General features: G+C 47.0%; 1 protein-coding gene across 5 annotated transcripts in view; it reads right to left on the reverse strand.

Moving 5' to 3' along the window:
- The window catches only part of LOC128686311 (uncharacterized), a 51,887-nt gene that overhangs the window by 24,496 nt on the left and 5,606 nt on the right, over nucleotides 1-21,785 (reverse strand). For 2 of the 5 annotated variants that reach the window (XM_053773144.2, XM_053773145.2), the window contains exon 2: nucleotides 18,050-18,231. The exons of 2 other annotated variants lie outside the window; for them this stretch is intronic. The gene's annotated coding sequence lies outside the window, so the exon portion shown is untranslated. Of the gene's footprint in view, nucleotides 1-18,049; nucleotides 18,232-20,192; nucleotides 20,289-21,785 lie in introns of those variants that run through there. One more of the 5 variants, XM_053773146.2, reaches the window with a different exon arrangement.

The raw sequence follows: 21,785 nt of genomic DNA on the forward strand, positions 1-21,785 counted from the left end.
CCTACCCTCACCACACACCTGACACCAGTGGTACTGTCCTCCTACCCTCACCACACACCTGACACCAGTGGTACTGTCCTCCTACCCTCACCACACACCTGACACCAGTGGTACTGTCCTCCTACCCTCACCACACACATGACACCAGCGGTACTGTCCTCCTACCCTCACCACACACCTGACACCAGCGGTACTGTCCTCCTACCCTCACCACACACCTGACACCAGCAGTACTGTCCTCCTACCCTCACCACACACCTGACACCAGTGGTACTGTCCTCCTACCCTCACCACACACCTGACACCAGTGGTACTGTCCTCCTACCCTCACCACACACCTGACACCAGTGGTACTGTCCTCCTACCCTCACCACACACCTGACACCAGTGGTACTGTCCTCCTACCCTCACCACACACATGACACCAGTGGTACTGTCCTCCTACCCTCACCACACACCTGACACCAGCGGTACTGTCCTCCTACCCTCACCACACACCTGACACCAGCAGTACTGTCCTCCTACCCTCACCACACACCTGACACCAGTGGTACTGTCCTCCTACCCTCAACACACACCTGACACCAGTGGTACTGTCCTCCTACCCTCACCACACACCTGACACCAGTGGTACTGTCCTCCTACCCTCACCACACATCTGACACCAGCAGTACTGTCCTCCTACCCTCACCACACACCTGACACCAGTGGTACTGTCCTCCTACCCTCACCACACACCTGACACCAGTGGTACTGTCCTCCTACCCTCACCACACACCTGACACCAGTGGTACTGTCCTACCCTCACCACACACCTGACACCAGTGGTACTGTCCTCCTACCCTCACCACACACCTGACACCAGCGGTACTGTCCTCCTACCCTTACCACACACCTGACACCAGCGGTACTGTCCTCCTACCCTTACCACACGCCTGACACCAGCGGTACTGTCCTCCTACCCTTACCACACACCTGACACCAGTGGTACTGTCCTCCTACCCTCACCACACACCTGACACCAGTGGTACTGTCCTCCTACCCTCACCACACACCTGACACCAGTGGTACTGTCCTCCTACCCTCACCACACACCTGACACCAGTGGTACTGTCCTCCTACCCTCACCACACACCTGACACCAGCGGTACTGTCCTCCTACCCTTACCACACACCTGACACCAGTGGTACTGTCCTCCTACCCTCACCACACACCTGACACCAGCGGTACTGTCTTCCTACCCTTACCACACACCTGACACAAGTGGTACTGTCCTCCTACCCTCACCACACACCTGACACCAGTGGTACTGTCCTCCTACCCTCACCACACACCTGACACCAGCGGTACTGTCCTCCTACCCTTACCACACACCTGACACCAGTGGTACTGTCCTCCTACCCTCACCACACACCTGACACCAGCGGTACTGTCCTCCTACCCTTACCACACACCTGACACCAGCGGTACTGTCCTCCTACCCTCACCACACACCTGACACCAGCGGTACTGTCCTCCTACCCTCACCACACACCTGACACCAGCGGTACTGTCCTCCTACCCTCACCACACACCTGACACCAGCGGTACTGTCCTCCTACCCTCACCACACACCTGGCATCAGCGGTACTATCCTCCTACACGCACCACACACCTGACACCAGCGGTACTGTCCTCCTACCCTCACCACACACCTGTCACCAGCGGTACTGTCCTCCTACCCTCACCACACACCTGTCACCAGCGGTACTGTCCTCCTACCCTCACCACACACCTGACACCAGCGGTACTGTCCTCCTACCTTCACCACACCTGACACCAGCGGTACTGCCCTCCTACCCTCACCACACCTGACACCAGCGATACTATCCTCCTACCCTCACCACACCTGACACCAGCGGTACTATCCTCCTACCCTCACCACACACCTGACACCAGTGGTACTGTCCTCCTACCCTCACCACACACCTGACACCAGTGGTACTGTCCTCCTACCCTCACCACACACCTGACACCAGCGGTACTGTCCTCCTACCCTCACCACACACCTGACACCAGCAGTACTGTCCTCCTACCCTCACCACACACCTGACACCAGTGGTACTGTCCTCCTACCCTCACCACACACCTGACACCAGTGGTACTGTCCTCCTACCCTCACCACACACCTGACACCAGTGGTACTGTCCTCCTACCCTCACCACACACCTGACACCAGTGGTACTGTCCTCCTACCCTCACCACACACATGACACCAGTGGTACTGTCCTCCTACCCTCACCACACACCTGACACCAGCGGTACTGTCCTCCTACCCTCACCACACACCTGACACCAGCAGTACTGTCCTCCTACCCTCACCACACACCTGACACCAGTGGTACTGTCCTCCTACCCTCAACACACACCTGACACCAGTGGTACTGTCCTCCTACCCTCACCACACACCTGACACCAGTGGTACTGTCCTCCTACCCTCACCACACATCTGACACCAGCAGTACTGTCCTCCTACCCTCACTACACACCTGACACCAGTGGTACTGTCCTCCTACCCTCACCACACACCTGACACCAGTGGTACTGTCCTCCTACCCTCACCACACACCTGACACCAGTGGTACTGTCCTACCCTCACCACACACCTGACACCAGTGGTACTGTCCTCCTACCCTCACCACACACCTGACACCAGCGGTACTGTCCTCCTACCCTTACCACACACCTGACACCAGCGGTACTGTCCTCCTACCCTTACCACACGCCTGACACCAGCGGTACTGTCCTCCTACCCTTACCACACACCTGACACCAGTGGTACTGTCCTCCTACCCTCACCACACACCTGACACCAGTGGTACTGTCCTACCCTCACCACACACCTGACACCAGTGGTACTGTCCTCCTACCCTCACCACACACCTGACACCAGTGGTACTGTCCTCCTACCCTCACCACACACCTGACACCAGCGGTACTGTCCTCCTACCCTTACCACACACCTGACACCAGTGGTACTGTCCTCCTACCCTCACCACACACCTGACACCAGCGGTACTGTCTTCCTACCCTTACCACACACCTGACACAAGTGGTACTGTCCTCCTACCCTCACCACACACCTGACACCAGTGGTACTGTCCTCCTACCCTCACCACACACCTGACACCAGCGGTACTGTCCTCCTACCCTTACCACACACCTGACACCAGTGGTACTGTCCTCCTACCCTCACCACACACCTGACACCAGCGGTACTGTCCTCCTACCCTTACCACACACCTGACACCAGCGGTACTGTCCTCCTACCCTCACCACACACCTGACACCAGCGGTACTGTCCTCCTACCCTCACCACACACCTGACACCAGCGGTACTGTCCTCCTACCCTCACCACACACCTGACACCAGCGGTACTGTCCTCCTACCGTCACCACACACCTGGCATCAGCGGTCCTATCCTCCTACACGCACCACACACCTGACACCAGCGGTACTGTCCTCCTACCCTCACCACACACCTGTCACCAGCGGTACTGTCCTCCTACCCTCACCACACACCTGTCACCAGCGGTACTGTCCTCCTACCCTCACCACACACCTGACACCAGCGGTACTGTCCTCCTACCTTCACCACACCTGACACCAGCGGTACTGCCCTCCTACCCTCACCACACCTGACACCAGCGATACTATCCTCCTACCCTCACCACACCTGACACCAGCGGTACTATCCTCCTACCCTCACCACACACCTGACACCAGCGGTACTATCCTCCTACCCTCACCACACCTGACACCAGCAGTACTATCCTCCTACTCTCACCACACCTGACACCACCGGTACTATCCTCCTACCCTCACCACACCTGACACCACCGGTACTATCCTCCTACCCTCACCACACCTGACACCAGCGGTACTATCCTCCTACCCTCACCACACACCTGACACCAGCGGTACTATCCTCCTACCCTCACCACACCTGACACCACCGGTACTGTCCTCCTACCCTCACCACACACCTGACACCAGCGGTACTGTCCTCCTACCCTCACCACACACCTGACACCAGTGGTACTGTCCTCCTACCCTCACCACACACCTGACACCAACGGTACTGTCCTCCTACCCTCACCACACACATGACACCAGCCGTACTGCTCTCCTACCCTCAACACACCTGACACCAGAGGTACTGTCCTCCTACCCTCACCACACACCTGACACCAGCGGTACTGTCCTCCTACCCTCACCACACACCTGACACCAGCGGTACTGTCCTCCTACCCTCACCACACACCTGGCATCAGCGGTACTATCCTCCTACACGCACCACACACCTGACACCAGCGGTACTGTCCTCCTACCCTCACCACACACCTGACACCAGCGGTACTGTCCTCCTACCCTCACCACACACCTGACACCAGCGGTACTGTCCTCCTACCCTCACCACACCTGACACCAGCGGTACTGCCCTCCTACCCTCACCACACCTGACACCAGCGATACTATCCTCCTACCCTCACCACACCTGACACCAGCGGTACTATCCTCCTACCCTCACCACACACCTGACACCAGCGGTACTATCCTCCTACCCTCACCACACCTGACACCAGCGGTACTATCCTCCTACTCTCACCACACCTGACACCACCGGTACTATCCTCCTACCCTCACCACACCTGACACCACCGGTACTATCCTCCTACCCTCACCACACCTGACACCAGCGGTACTATCCTCCTACCCTCACCACACACCTGACACCAGCGGTACTATCCTCCTACCCTCACCACACCTGACACCACCGGTACTGTCCTCCTACCCTCACCACACACCTGACACCAGCGGTACTGTCCTCCTACCCTCACCACACACCTGACACCAGCAGTACTGTCCTCCTACCCTCACCACACACCTGACACCAGTGGTACTGTCCTCCTACCCTCACCACACACCTGACACCAGTGGTACTGTCCTCCTACCCTCACCACACACCTGACACCAGTGGTACTGTCCTCCTACCCTCACCACACACCTGACACCAGTGGTACTGTCCTCCTACCCTCACCACACACATGACACCAGTGGTACTGTCCTCCTACCCTCACCACACACCTGACACCAGCGGTACTGTTATCATGTGGGAGTTCGATACGTGGATTAGGTAAGAAATACTCACGTAGGCTGTTATTACGTATAATTGCTGTTATGTGGAGAGAGCCCTTGCCAGCCGTACCTATCTCCTTGGTTACACTCGTAATACTGACTAGCCGGCTGCCCACAGTACCCAGTGAGTGGGTCTTTTGAATACACTTGGATTGTATTAGGACCACTAGCATTGCCTTTATGTTGCATGCAGACACTACATTTCCTAACATACTCAGAAATATCAGTTGCCATACGAGGCCAAAAGTATTTCAATCTGGCTTGTTTTACTGAACGATCCATACCAGGGTGTGCAACACCTGGTACATCGTGAACTAGCTGTAAGGCTACATTCACTAGTGACTGTGGAATTACTAACTGGTATACTCTTCTGCTAGGAGTACCCAACTCGGCTGTTTGATACAGTAATTCTTGGTTCATGACAAAGTCACTGATGGGTGCTGGTGGCTTCACATTCAGAATAAGATCTTCCTGGAGCAGGAATCGAATCACACCAGACCACATGGGATCTGTTCGTTGAGCATTCTTTACATCTTCAGCACTAAATGGAGGGTCTGCAGTTACTATACTAACATGTCGCGATAAGGCATCTGCGACTACATTTGACTTGCCAGGTAAATGCTCAAAGGTGGGATTGAACTCTTGGATAGTCAAGGTCCATCTGGCTAACCTTCCAGTAGGTTGTTTGTTCTGGAATAAGGGTATCAGTGGAGCATGGTCTGTCAAGACATGAACAGAGTACTGATAAATAATGTCTCGGAAGTGCTTTAAAGACCATACTAATGCTAAAGCTTCTTGCTCAGTTACTGTATAATTACGTTCAGCCTTCGTAAGGACTCGGCTAGCAAATGCAACTGCGTTGTACTTGCCATCGGTCTTCTGAGCTAGTACGGCACCTATGCCAATTGAACTAGCATCAGTTGTCAGATAGAAAGGCTTAGAAAAATCTGGAAATTTCAAAATTGGAGCAGATGTTAGCTTTTCTTTTAGAGTTTGGAATGCTCTTTCTTGACGGAAGGTCCAAACAAAAGGAGCATCTTTCTTAAGCAACTCAGTTAGAGGAGCAGCTATGGAAGAAAAATTGGCAATGAAAGATCTATAAAAACCTGCTAAGCCCACAAAGGATCTTACGGCATCAGCAGTTTTGGGAGTTGGAAAATTTAGTACTGCAGTTACTTTATTTTGGTCAGTCGTAACCCCTCTAGGAGTGACTACGTGACCAAGAAACTTAATTTCTGATCTGAAAAATTGACATTTAGACAGTTTGATCTTTAAATTGGCTTCTTCAAGCTTACCAAGTACTACATCAAGTCTTTACAAGTGTGTATCCACGTCTTTAGACATGACGATTACGTCATCTAAGTACACCATAAGTGCATTACCTATGAGACCTCTAAAGATATTAGTCATGAGCCTTGAGAACGTGATAGGGGAAGATCGTAATCCAAATGCCATACGGAGGAAGTGATAATGACCTGTAGGAGTGGAGAATGCAGTTAGCTCTTGGCTGTCCTCGTGAAGAGGGACTTGCCAAAACCCTTGTAACAAATCTAGGGTTGAAAAGACTTTGTTATCTCCGATATTATGTAAAAGATCACCCAGTACAGGGAGTGGAAAGCGATCTGGAATGGTTTTTGCGTTTAACTTCCTAAAGTCAATTACTGGACGCCAAGTACCATCCTTCTTAGGTACTAGTATCAAGGGTGCATTCCAAGGGGAATTGCTAGGTGCAATAACTCCATCGTCAAGCATTTGATTGATCAATTCTTCTGCGACAGCAACTTGTGAATGAGGCATTCTGTACGCAGGTATATAGATAGGTCTAGTACCAGGTTCAAGTGGAATACGATGGGACAATAAGTTCGTTATACCCATCTTCTCACCTGGTAAAGCAATGGCTTTACGACGTTTGTTCAACAGAGTCAACAAACGCTTGACTTCATCTGGGAAGTCAGTGGGAGCTAAGTCTTTCTCCTCTACTGGTGGAACAGATTGATCCAATGAAGTGGATGAGGTCTCCCCGGCAGAAATAGCACCGACCCACTGGTCAGGTGACAACTCATCCTCTACCTGAACAGGGTAAGGATAGTGAACAAGGTCAACAAGATTGGTATTTGCTCTAAGGCGAACACTGTGACCAGAAGTGTTGGCCAGGTAGAAATGGATCTTACTATCTCTTACAACATGTAAGGATGGTTCAACAAATAGACCTTTTACTTTGCAGGAATCACTGTCAACTAGGACGTTATCACCATCTGGAACACTAGGAACAACAACAGACACTCTAGTGAGAGCACTAGCCGCAACAGAAACGTCTTTCTGCAGACGGCATGTGACATCAACAAGAGATGGCATTACTAGTTGCAAGTAATTGTTTTCCGACAAGGCGTCCCCTGTGGAGAAACTACTACTCGAACTAGCAGGCATTGCAGGGATAGGTTGTGCACTCAAGGCAATCTGAGCGTCCTCGGACACTTGAGGCATCGGACTATCCTGCAAATCTGAAGGTATAGGTGGAACACTGATGGGAGTGACAGAATTACCAGTGCCTGACCGCTTGGGTACGCTACTGGAGAATGCATTAGCTTGTAAGGACTTAATCCGTACATCATACTCTGCAGCAGTATAACAGATTTCTGATCCAAGCTGGTAACCCCAGAATGGAACGATTAAGTCTTCAATTTGTGCATGCCATCGATAAGGGTCGAGCACAATGCGTAAGTCTCGCATGGAAGCAAATCCCAGTAGAAGGTCACCAGGGAAAGTAATCTGGTCGACAACAAGGAAGGAAACAGTGAAGTCTCTACCTTGGATAGAAAAGGTTAGGGAAGTCCGACCTCGGACACGCAGGTGAGAACCAGATACTCCACTAAGGGAGGACACAGGAGTCGGTTCTACGAGAAGGACATGTCGTAACTTCTTATCCTTAAACAAACTAGACCTAATAATATTGATTTGCGCACCAGAGTCCATGAACAATTGAACGGGCGCATTATAAACAGATGCTTGCACTATAGGGCCTATGGTTGCATTGAAAGTTATGTGCAAACAAAAGGGTGGATTGTCATCAGAAAAGACTTGTTCAACTCCATCCCCAAAATCATCTATGTCAGAGACATGTGAAGCAACATCATCAGCAGGGTTGTCATTCTCGAGACTGCTTAAGGCTTCAAAGGAATTGTGAACGGGGATGGTGTACTCATTATCACCTACTGTCACCATGGGACGGTTTGACTGGGGCGCTCGAATTCCCCTGAATTGGAAGAACGAGCCTGGTTCTGGTTAGTTTGAGAACCACGCGATCTGTTTCCTCTACGGGTTCTGCGGTTGGAACGACCACGGAAAGACCTAGAGTACTGAAGGTTATAGAGAGCATTACACTCAGATGTGTCATGTCCATGTATTCTATGATAAGTACAGTAGGGAAGATCTGAGTACTCATCATCAGTACGACGTCTCTTAGGGTAACTATCAGGACAATTAATTGCAATATGGCCACGGAAACCACAGTTGTAACAATTCCGCCGACTATGGTTACTGAATGTACTATGAATACTACGAGGTGTATAACGACTCTGTACACTGGTTCTTGGTGATCTCTGAGATGGTGGACGACCACGATTTGTCTCTGTGGCGCAAACAAGAGGTGGTGCAGACTGAGGCATATGTGTGACATTACTTTTAATACAAGGGAAAGTACCCTGGGGGCACAAGGAACGTACATGATTTAAAGCTGTAAGTGGTTCCATCGTTACAGTTGGAGGATGAGCCTCATAAGCACACACAGAAGCAGGCGGCATTAGTTCTTTAATTGCTCCAAAAGCTGCTATTTTAGCAAGTGATTCCGTAAATGGTTTAGCCTCTTCAGGGAGAAAAGATGATGATTGGACAGCATTGATAAATGATGATAAAAGTTTGTCTAATCTAACAGCAAATGCACTCAACGATTCATTACTCATGGGTGTAGCATTCACTAGTTCCCTAAGAACGACATATGGATCAGCTGTTTTTACTGGGACAAGGAAAGAACGAATCAGTTCCTCATATTGTGACCACTTAGTAAGATTCCTGAAGTCTCGCATATCAAGGAGATCAACAACGTGAACAGCAGCAGGAGATCGATAAAGAGCTTCTTTAGCAATTCTGATAAGGCTTTCCTCTGAAGGAGGACCTTCACCTAGAGCACTAGCACGAGAACGAATGGCTGCAAACCATGCTTCAAGACTATGTACATGGCCATTGAATAAAGGTAACGCATCAAGGGAATCACGAGTATAACTATAATATCTTGGTGTCTGGGTCGGTCTTTCAGTCGGTAAGGAACTGTGAGGACTGATGACAGGACCAGCAGTAGCCTGAGAGGTCTGAGTGTCGACATTCACTAAAGTATCACTTGACGGTATGTGAGACATAATGGCAAAGTAACACGAGAACAATTAAGGCAAAAATAATGAACAATAAAAATGATAAAATTCTAGAATTGAAATGAAAAGATATACAACTAATTTTGCAAAAATAATAAAAAATTAATGTCTAAGATACACTGCAAGAGGAAGGAAAACTCAATTTAAAGGACTATTGACCAAGAAAAAAAATTACATTGAAATATACAAGTAAAAATATTACTGGAGACTGAATTAAATTCAAAATGAGCTGTCTTTACTCTTGCTAATAAAGAAATTAATTAATTAAATTTTAAATCAATGTAAAAAGAATAAAATAAAATTACTAAATTGTTAACTGGGAAATTTAAGTATTTTCTAAGAATGCATAGACAAAATTTAAAATATAATTCATAAAAATATCAATAAAAGAAAAGAATTCATTGCAGAACAAATGCAACAAAACAAAATGTAGAAACAATCACTGCAGAAACAAAGTGTCACTGGGAAAACTCAGGCAAAATAATGAATTAAAATATGAAGATCAAAAAAAAAAAATTAACTGATTGAACACTTTAACTCTTAATTGTAAATTAGACAAAACAATTTACTCAAACAGAGTAAGGAAAACACTTTACGTTAAAAGTAATTGAAATTGCATCAAGAGTGAATTTGTTCAAGAATTATAAAAAAAATAAAACACAGGAACAAAACAGGGAATATAACACTTACAGTGGCGGAGCACACTTCAGTATTAGTTTATTCTTACAACAAATTCCTGCTGTGACTGATACAACAAAATCTTGCTGTGACTGATACAACAAAATCTTGCTGTGACTGATACGACAAAAATTTGCTGGCAAAAATAATGGTACACAGTCTGCGAAAAATTAGAGGAATGAGACACTGCTTGCATACGAAAAAAAAAAACACACATAGAAATAAATGGATAATTTAGTATACTGGGGTGAATATCACTGCATGAAATACAATGATAATTACTGAAGAATACAACGCTGAAAGAATACAATAAAAAAAATTGAATCACTTCACACAGGGTGACTGACTGGTACACTACACAATAATGCTTACTAGAGACAGGAGTAGCATAAAGAAAAACACAGAATAAAAATATAAGATGAGTGAAAACACTGAAAATATTGTAAAAATAATGAGTTAACGAAAAACTGAAAACACAAGGTTTAGAGTACACAAGCAATTTACTATAAATGTCTCACACACGCAAATGTCTTTAAATGCAAGAAAATGTCTCAAGAAAATTATCACTGGAGTCTGGAGTAGTAGACGGGCGATTACTGGTGATGGGGCGGGTGGTAAGGTGTCCCGCGCGGTGATACTGACGCTTCCTACATTCACTGTTGTCGGAAGAAATGTGCTTTCTAGGAGAACTCACATAACTGGCTTTATCGTTGGCACCAGCTACAATCTCTTGACCAATTATGTGAGCCAAAACAGTACTAGGACCCGGTACAAGGGTGCAAACAACCACAGGTAGATGGGTGGATGGCTGGTGGTGGTGGTGGTGGTGGAGAGTGGTGGGTGGACGCTGGGGCTCTGCCGCGCACCCCGGGTGGTGGGAGAGAGTGGTGGGGGGACGGTGAGGCTGCCGCGCACCCCACTCACCCACGAAGGTGGCTTAACCCACTCTATGCCACAGGAATGGTGAAAACCACTCTTAGCATCCAACAGGGAGCACAAAGCGATATAGAGAATACTTCAGAGGAACTTGGCTTACTTCTTACTGCGTGGCTTACTTCTCTCTCTCAGCTGGGTTAGAAGCTGGGTTGGCTGACTGGCTTACCCCACAAGAATGGCTGACTGGAAGACGTGTAACAATGCACAAAGCACGGAGGAGCAGTTGGATGACAGGAGACAGGCTGGATGATAGGCTGACTGGCGTTCACTTCCACAGTCTGGCTTACTGACTGGCTTAATTGCAAAATCCGGGTCAACCCCTCGGAGATTGAAGCAATTAGCACACGAACTAAGCCAGGAAGCTCGAAACGGCTGCAACAGGCTTGCAGGCTGTAGGTTGTGAGGGGAGTAGGCGGCGTGGCTGGAGATGGTGCTTGAGGGTAGTGGCTGGTGGGTGACGGTTCACCTTTGACCCTGGCGCTACTCACACAAACAGCCTTCTAACGCCTTGAATTACCCTTAAAAACGTAAATCCACGCTCCACACCGCTGTACACCATTTATCATGTGGGAGTTCGATACGTGGATTAGGTAAGAAATACTCACGTAGGCTGTTATTACGTATAATTGCTGTTATGTGGAGAGAGCCCTTGCCAGCCGTACCTATCTCCTTGGTTACACTCGTAATACTGACTAGCCGGCTGCCCACAGTACCCAGTGAGTGGGTCTTTTGAAATAGTGTCAGTTCAGCGCAATATGAAAGACCATGACTCAGGCAGAGACGGTTGGTCGTTGAGTCACGGACACTGGTTACTGGTAACTGGTTACTACTGAGACTGGTAACTGGTTACTACTACTGAGACTGTCCTCCTACCCTCACCACACACCTGACACCAGCAGTACTGTCCTCCTACCCTCACCACACACCTGACACCAGTGGTACTGTCCTCCTACCCTCACCACACACCTGACACCAGTGGTACTGTCCTCCTACCCTCACCACACACCTGACACCAGCAGTACTGTCCTCCTACCCTCACCACACACCTGACACCAGTGGTACTGTCCTCCTACCCTCACCACACACCTGACACCAGTGGTACTGTCCTCCTACCCTCACCACACACCTGACACCAGCAGTACTGTCCTCCTACCCTCACCACACACCTGACACCAGCAGTACTGTCCTCCTACCCTCACCACACACCTGACACCAGTGGTACTGTCCTCCTACCCTCACCACACACCTGACACCAGTGGTACTGTCCTCCTACCCTTACCACACACCTGACACCAGTGGTACTGTCCTCCTACCCTCACCACACACCTGACACCAGCGGTACTGTCCTCCTACCCTCACCACACACCTGACACCAGCAGTACTGTCCTCCTACCCTCACCACACACCTGACACCAGTGGTACTGTCCTCCTACCCTCACCACACACCTGACACCAGTGGTACTGTCCTCCTACCCTCACCACACACCTGACACCAGTGGTACTGTCCTACCCTCACCACACACCTGACACCAGTGGTACTGTCCTCCTACCCTCACCACACACCTGACACCAGCGGTACTGTAATCCTACCCTTACCACACACCTGACACCAGCGGTACTGTCCTCCTACCCTTACCACACGCCTGACACCAGCGGTACTGTCCTCCTACCCTAACCACACACCTGACACCAGTGGTACTGTCCTCCTACCCTCACCACACACCTGACACCAGTGGTACTGTCCTCCTACCCTCACCACACACCTGACACCAGTGGTACTGTCCTCCTACCCTCACCACACACCTGACACCAGTGGTACTGTCCTCCTACCCTCACCACACACCTGACACCAGCGGTACTGTCCTCCTACCCTTACCACACACCTGACACCAGTGGTACTGTCCTCCTACCCTCACCACACACCTGACACCAGCGGTACTGTCTTCCTGCCCTTACCACACACCTGACACAAGTGGTACTGTCCTCCTACCCTCACCACACACCTGACACCAGTGGTACTGTCCTCCTACCCTCACCACACACCTGACACCAGCGGTACTGTCCTCCTACCCTTACCACACACCTGACACCAGTGATACTGTCCTCCTACCCTCACCACACACCTGACACCAGCGGTACTGTCCTCCTACCCTTACCACACACCTGACACCAGCGGTACTGTCCTCCTACCCTCACCACACACCTGACACCAGCGGTACTGTCCTCCTACCCTCACCACACACCTGACACCAGCGGTACTGTCCTCCTACCCTCACCACACACCTGACACCAGCGGTACTGTCCTCCTACCCTCACCACACACCTGGCATCAGCGGTACATTCCTCCTACACGCACCACACACCTGACACCAGCGGTACTGTCCTCCTACCCTCACCACACACCTGTCACCAGCGGTACTGTCCTCCTACCCTCACCACACACCTGACACCAGCGGTACTGTCCTCCTACCCTCACCACACACCTGACACCAGCGGTACTGTCCTCCTACCCTCACCACACACCTGACACCAGCGGTACTGTCCTCCTACCCTCACCACACACCTGACACCAGCGGTACTGTCCTCCTACCCTCACCACACACCTGACACCAGCGGTACTGTCCTCCTACCCTCACCACACACCTGACACCAGCGGTACTGTCCTCCTACCCTCACCACACACCTGACACCAGCGGTACTGTCCTCCTACCCTCACCACACACCTGACACCACCGGTACTGTCCTCCTACCCTCACCACACACCTGACACCACCGGTACTGTCCTCCTACTCTCACCACACCTGACACCAGCGGTACTGTCCTCCTACCCTCACCACACACCTGACACCAGCGGTACTGTCCTCCTACCCTCACCACACACCTGACACCAGCGGTACTGTCCTCCTACCCTCACCACACACCTGACGCCAGCGGTACTGTCCTCCTACCCTCACCACACACCTGACACCAGTGGTACTGTCCTCCTACCCTCACCACACACCTGACACCAGCGGTACTGTCCTCCTACCCTCACCACACACCTGACACCAGCGGTACTGTCCTCCTACCCTCACCACACACCTGACACCAGTGGTACTGTCCTCCTACCCTCACCACACACCTGACACCAGCGGTACTGTCCTCGTACCCTCACCACACACCTGACACCAGTGGTACTGTCCTCCTACCCTCACCACACACCTGACACCACCGGTACTGTCCTCCTACCCTCACCACACACCTGACACCAGCGGTACTGTCCTCCTACCCTCACCACACACCTGACACCAGTGGTACTGTCCTCCTACCCTCACCACACACCTGACACCACCGGTACTGTCCTCCTACCCTCACCACACACCTGACACCAGCGGTACTGTCCTCCTACCCTCACCACACACCTGACACCAGTGGTACTGTCCTCCTACCCTCACCACACACCTGACACCAGTGGTACTGTCCTCCTACCCTCACCACACACCTGACACCAGTGGTACTGTCCTCCTACCCTCACCACACACCTGACACCAGTGGTACTGTCCTCCTACCCTCACCACACACATGACACCAGTGGTACTGTCCTCCTACCCTCACCACACACCTGACACCAGCGGTACTGTCCTCCTACCCTCACCACACACCTGACACCAGCAGTACTGTCCTCCTACCCTCACCACACACCTGACACCAGCGGTACTGTCCTCCTACCCTCACCACACACATGACACCAGTGGTACTGTCCTCCTACCCTCACCACACACCTGACACCAGTGGTACTGTCCTCCTACCCTCACCACACACATGACACCAGTGGTACTGTCCTCCTACCCTCACCACACACCTGACACCAGTGGTACTGTCCTCCTACCCTCACCACACACATGACACCAGTGGTACTGTCCTCCTACCCTCACCACACACCTGACACCAGCGGTACTGTCCTCCTACCCTCACCACACACCTGACACCAGTGGTACACACATGCCTTGCTGTTTGTCACTGTATATGCTGAACAGTGACAGTTTGTGTTAATATTTATTTAAGTGACGAAGATTTTTTTTTAAATTATGTAACATAAATCTTATTGAAATTCATCAGTATTTTCTCAGATATTTGTCTAATCAGTTTTTATTGTTATCAAGTGAAATAACATCAATAACCCAAAAACCTATTCTAGGAGACGGTTAATGTAGATTATTGTTCTGTATTGATGAACTGACATCTTAAACCACTTGTGCAGGTGATGTGCCATAACCCAAATTGGAAGTGAAAACTCTTCCATCGTGTCAACGTGCCATACAGTAGTTCATCGTGACGATTAAAGGTCAAATGTTGTCATTAATTGCCATTCAATGCAAGTTTAGGTAGCTTTAGAAATGGGTTGGACAGATGCTAGTGTGACAGGTTGGATATAGGTAGTTTGACCTCGACCAGTGGGCTTCTCAGTGTGTCCCAATATTTGTCTCTCAGTGTTATCAAATATTTTCACGTGACAGTAGCTACAGTCTGCTATCTGCCAACCATTACGATTTCAAATACAAAATTAGTGAACATCTAAACTGTCGAGGGAAGCAGAAAGAGGATAAAGTATTCCCAGGAAATTATGTTTGTGCCAATATTATGAAATATCTACTTTAATGACCTTCATCTCATCCCAGAATCCCATGCATATGCAGACGACTGTACTCTGACATTTACTTATCCAAGAGAGGAAATGCCAGCTTCTCTAAGTTACATCTACCACCAGCTTACAGCTATATTAGTCTGGGGAAAACTATTCAGGTAGCGTTTGTTCCTGAGAAAACAAATGATAGTCTTTAGCATCATGATGATAATGCTGCAGCAGTGGTAAGAATAAATGGGAGAGCGTTGGTACTTGGGAACAAAGTCTGTATCCTTTGGGTGAAATTTGACTCTAAATTGACCATAAAGAACCATGTTATAAATCTTGCCAACAAAGCTTACAGCACTTCTACTTATCTTTTGTCTGCTCGACAGTTGAGGTTGAAAGATTCTGTACGAGGCACAAGTATGCTCACACCTTGAGTATGCTCCACTTTCTTGGATTGCCTGCCCTTCATCTCATCTGCAACTTCTTGACAGAAGAGAGAGCAGAGCCAAGAAGCTCCTCTCTCGCCTGGACCCAGCCTGGATAGATCTGTCATTTCGGCAGAGCCTTCAACACAGGGAGGGATGTGGGTGGTCTTACTGTTCTGTACACGGCCAATATTGTCAAAATACCACACTTGGCTCCACTCCGAGGACGGTGATAAGTGAGCTTCTACACAAAAAGACGGGCAGCAGGTAGCAACTACACTGACTGAACCCTTCTCCAGAATATCGCTTCATCTGAGATCATTTATTCCTAGGATGACTCGAGTCTTGAACCTGTTCCTACAACATAATGACATCAACGAAATAAAGTCAGATGGCCAAATGAAACTGTTCTCCCGTTGTTACAAAATGCGATATCTATAAAGTACAAACATCTCCAGAGACACTGGTCAACAACCAAAATGCTTCCAAGACCAAAGTAGCAATTTCCAACTAATTTTAGGTCACTGATAATGAATATCATGGTTAAAATTGTTTGTTAGCTCTACTTCTCAGTATACGCCTACGTGTCACAACAGGTTCCAACAGGGTTGCGGCAGTGTGTTTCTTACCATACTCACAGTCTCACTGACCTTCATTATTGTTCCAGCAGTCATAGAAGGTGGTTATGATGTGCAAGTTTATATTTTGATGTGAAAGGTAGGTGATTTTCTTAGCCAAACACTTTTTAAACTTATAATAAATATTCAGAGCAAGCTACTGATATGCACGTGAGGCATATATTAATTTTATTTTCTTACTGAATGATATAAATACTTCTGCTTAGCTGTCATGTTCTGTATTATAATGATAAATTAATTAAATTTGTTTATCTTCTGTTTGTTGTTTTCTTCTTTCAGATGCCTCGTACTTGTGTGAATAGTGCAGACAACTTCTGCTACATTTGTGGTGAGGTGACCTTTGCATCACAGAAGCGCCGTATAACTGCTATGGTTATAAAGGCATATCACCTATTATTTTGGATGCAAGATTAGTGACCAGGATAAGAACTGGGCTCCACACACATGCTGCAACAATTGTGCAACTAACCTCCGCGAATGGTTGAACAGGAAGAGGAAAGAAATGCCTTTTGCTGTGCCAATGACATGGCGGGAGCCAACAGACCATACCAACAGTTGTTATTTCTGCATGGTACCTTCAGTACAAAAGGGCTTGTCAAATAAAAAAGGGGTCCATTGAATATCCAAACATTCCATCAGTTATTCGCCCAGTTCCACATGGAGAAGGTCTACCTGTTCCTGATGCACCAACTTCGGTATCCTTCGAGTCAGATAAAGAAAGTGATGAGGAAGAGTGCTGGATTACAGAGTGACCAAGACTTTGATGAAGCACGCTTCTCTAGGCCACATCTCATAACAAAAGGGGAACTCCATGACCTTGTCAGGGATCTGCAACTACCCAAAATAAGCCAGAGCTGCTAGGCTCTCGTCTTCAACAGTGGACTCTCCTAGCAGCTGATGTGAAGATACCAAAATTTCGTGACAGCAGCAGTTCAACGATTTTTTCGTAATGGAAGGCGATTTAGTGGCCTGCAACAATGTTAATGATCTAATGGGAGCACTTGGCATCGATTACGCACCCAGTCACTGGAGGTTGCTCAGATTCATCAAAAACGAGTCTGAAAAGTGTCTTGCTACATAACGGCAATAGTAAACTATCAGTTCCTGTGGTCTTTGCACCACATATGAAAGAAACTTATGAGAATATAAAGCATACGTTTCAGTGCATGAAATATGATGAGCATCAATGGCAGCTCTGTGGTGACTTAAAGGTTGTTGCTCTTGTGATGGGCTTGAAGGGCGGATACACCAAGTACTGCTGCTTTCTATGTGACTGGGACAGCCGTGCAAGAGGTTCCCTTTACAGGAGAGACTGGCCACCTCGTCAATCATTGGAGCCTGGGATAAATGTTCAACATCACCTCTCATTGAATCAAACAAAATTTTACTACCACCACTACACATAAAACTGGGGCTCATGAAAACTTTGTAAAAGCTATGGACAAATCCGGTCAGGGATTCAAGTATTTAACATCAAAATTCCCTTCACTGAGCTACGCAAAGAGAAGGAGTCTTCAATGGTCCTCAGATTCGAGAGTTTCTTAAAGATGGTGACTTTGAATCAGACCTTCCTGGGGAGGAGAAAGCTGCTTGGGAAGCATTCAAGTTGGTGGCGAAGGGATTTCTCGGAAACAGAAGTGAAGGCAACTAAATGGTGGAAAACCTGATCAATGCTTACAAGAGCATGGGATGTAACATGTCACTTAAAATCCACTTTTTGAACTCATATTTAGACTTTTCCAGCGAACTGTGAGACAGTAACGAACATGGTGAAATGTTTCACCAAAATATTTCAACCATTGAAAAATGGTACCATGGCAAATGGGGCACAAGAATGCTTGCAGATTATTGCTGGACATTGGCAAGAGATGCGTCTTCAGCCGACTATAAGCGTCAAGCAAAAACATAGAGAATAGGTACGGATTAGAGTTTAAAATATACTGACACATATAGGTTATAATAAAATAATCAAATATTACATGTCTCGTATCTTGAAACCTATAACCAACAAGCATTTTTCAAGGTGATATTTGGATTCAGGACATGAAAATACATAAGAATTAACTAATATCATTTAGGAGGCATACAACTTTTCAAAAATTGTTAACCAGTTGAATACTAGGCGAACTTTTTGATCTTCTAGTTTCTAGTCTGTTTCTAGTTTTGCAACAGTCACAGTATTCTAGTCTAGTCATCCCATAAAATTAAGTGGCTTTTCAATATTATCAAAAAGAAGCGCTAAACCTACAAGGGTCATACAGGGCTTCTCAATAGTACTTCTGAATTGCAATTGGATAAATACAAACTAAACCAAATAAAACTTGAGATCTTTAATAATAAAGGTCTTTACGTGGTAATTATAGCTAATATAATTATAATTATCAAGGAGATAAGTTCCTACACAACTCAAGTATAACTTTGTATATTATATATCATAGTTATCTTATACATATATTCACATGGTGCTAAGGACACATTTAATAACTGTACTACTTTTATTAAGTACCATCTGGTACGTAGTTATGATGACATGTACTCATGTACAAGAATAATATGTAGTGTGTGTTTGTGTGTGTTCTGTTATGCTCGGTATGTGCTCAGCAAGACTCGGCTTTGACTTAAGATGTGAGCGACAAGTCCCTAAAACTAATTTTAGAATCATCGAGGCAAATAAAAAGCTTACTTAAACAATATGATTCATTCGCCAAACAACAATCACGTTGGAAGCAGCAATAAACAGCACAGCATCAGACAAATTCAAAGTTTATTCTCTATAAGGATTACAATGTTGAATTTACAGAATTTGGTTATTGTGTGGTTTACATGTAGTTAAATAATGATTACAGAATCAAGGACCTCAAAAACGACCTTAACTGTAAACCTTCAACAGTTCCTACACCAAAGGCATAAAACTCCTTTATTACAGAAAGTGAGTTCAGCATTTTAAATTTTCCCGACAACAGTGTGTAGATGCCAGAATATTATTATAATCAAGGGAGAAGCGCTAAGCCCGTAGGATTATACAGCGCCTGGAGGGGGGGGGTAATGTGGAACGCATTCAGGTTTAATTTAGGGAACTGGAGAGCAGAACCAGTTCCCTAGATCAAGAGCCCCTCACCAGCATCAAGGAACCTTCCATGAGGGGAGATGACAGAACAATGTAGGTCGAGAGTTTAACTTGGGGCCAGAGATAGTGTCTCCACAACACAAAACCTCTGGAAACGTCAAATATCACTAATACTAAATAATGCTCTGTAAATAGATCTGCATAGAGTTACAAAAAGTATTTCCCGGCTCACCAATATACTCTACCAAAAACGGTCTAAATGACACGAGCTGAGGGAAATAGCATTCTCCCAGACAGAGGAATGGAGAGTATGTTGCCTCAACGAGCAACAGCCATAGAGAGGTGTGAAAGAAGTAGCAGCTCCAACGTAAAGTTACTTGTAACAAGTAGCGCCTGGCTTAAACTACTTAACAAGCGGGCAGGTCGTTTGCAAGTGCTGGTAGCCAATCAAAAGTCTCCAACAGTGAGCACAATGAGAGGTGTAGTTGTTATGTCCTTCCTACATACATAAGCTAAGATAATAAGCATGAAATTTTCATTTTATCTATTGTCAGATGAACGCCTTCCACCTGAACAAAAGAATGAAAAAATAAATAATGAATAACTTGAGGAATAATAACTAAGATAATTTAAGGGTTTTTTTTTTTTTATATTTTATTTAAAAACTTTACAGCTTGATATTAAATTAAGATATAAAATGGATACAGTAGGATCCTCAATCCTACACAACATACACTAGCCAATTATTAACAACACATTGTAATTGACATAAAAGAGGTTACCCATATACACACAAACTTTTCCATATAACATACTATGATAAACAAAATAAACTATAACTATATAAACTATATAAAATATAAACTATATACAACTTTCAGATTTGTATAGTTAACATACTATGACGGACATATGACAAAGGTTCACAACCTTCACAGGAGATAAACAGAGTAATAACCTTACATCCCAATCTCAGTTAAAAACAATCACATACTCTTCCCAAAATTAACCTCTATACAATAAGAAGTACCTAAGCACATACATACGTGCCTCACTACAATCTCTTTTTAAGCATTGAAAAAAATCAAAATCAAATCAAAATCAAAATCAAATCCTAAATCAAAAATCAAATCCTAAGCCTCACACTTATACTAAATAAATATTAACAAATATTACTAAATATTAATACAGCCTCTTCCACCGGCTGAGCACATTATATAAAGTAAGAGACTAAACCATACTGTCCCATTACAAACTTTTAACAAGGCATTACAAATTTATGGAAGTCATTAGCGTTCCATCTAGCAGCAACTGGATGAGCACATTATATAATGCTAAAATAAAGACAGTACACTCGCTAAAAACCCACAACACTAAACACAAACATAATTTAATAACCTCTCATTGCGATACAATTATCGCACATGATTTATGCCCAATAAAGGCTATAAACGCACACTCTACATAAGCCCTAAAGCTCTTCACGGTCTTAAAACTATAATCTTGACACCATTCACACTTAATTCATGAAGAAGGTCAAGACGACCCTGACACATCAAACACAGAATTTTCCATTCAGGTACTACGTAATTACTTGATATCATCTTTGGTTTCTGTGCCCACTTGCATGCTACATACATGTATGCCACTCATCTACACCTTCATATACCCACATACACCTACACTCACACCCCTCCCCAGGAGGCGACCCCGCTGTGTCCCCCTGAAAACCCCCTTCCCGTATGTAATCCCCAACCCCCCCCCCTTACTCACTCAGCCCAAGTCGTAGATTGATGAGAAAACCTAACGTTAACATTCTATACCC

Source organism: Cherax quadricarinatus, chromosome 17 (genome assembly GCF_038502225.1).
Source record: "Cherax quadricarinatus isolate ZL_2023a chromosome 17, ASM3850222v1, whole genome shotgun sequence".
NCBI lineage: Eukaryota > Metazoa > Arthropoda > Malacostraca > Decapoda > Parastacidae > Cherax > Cherax quadricarinatus.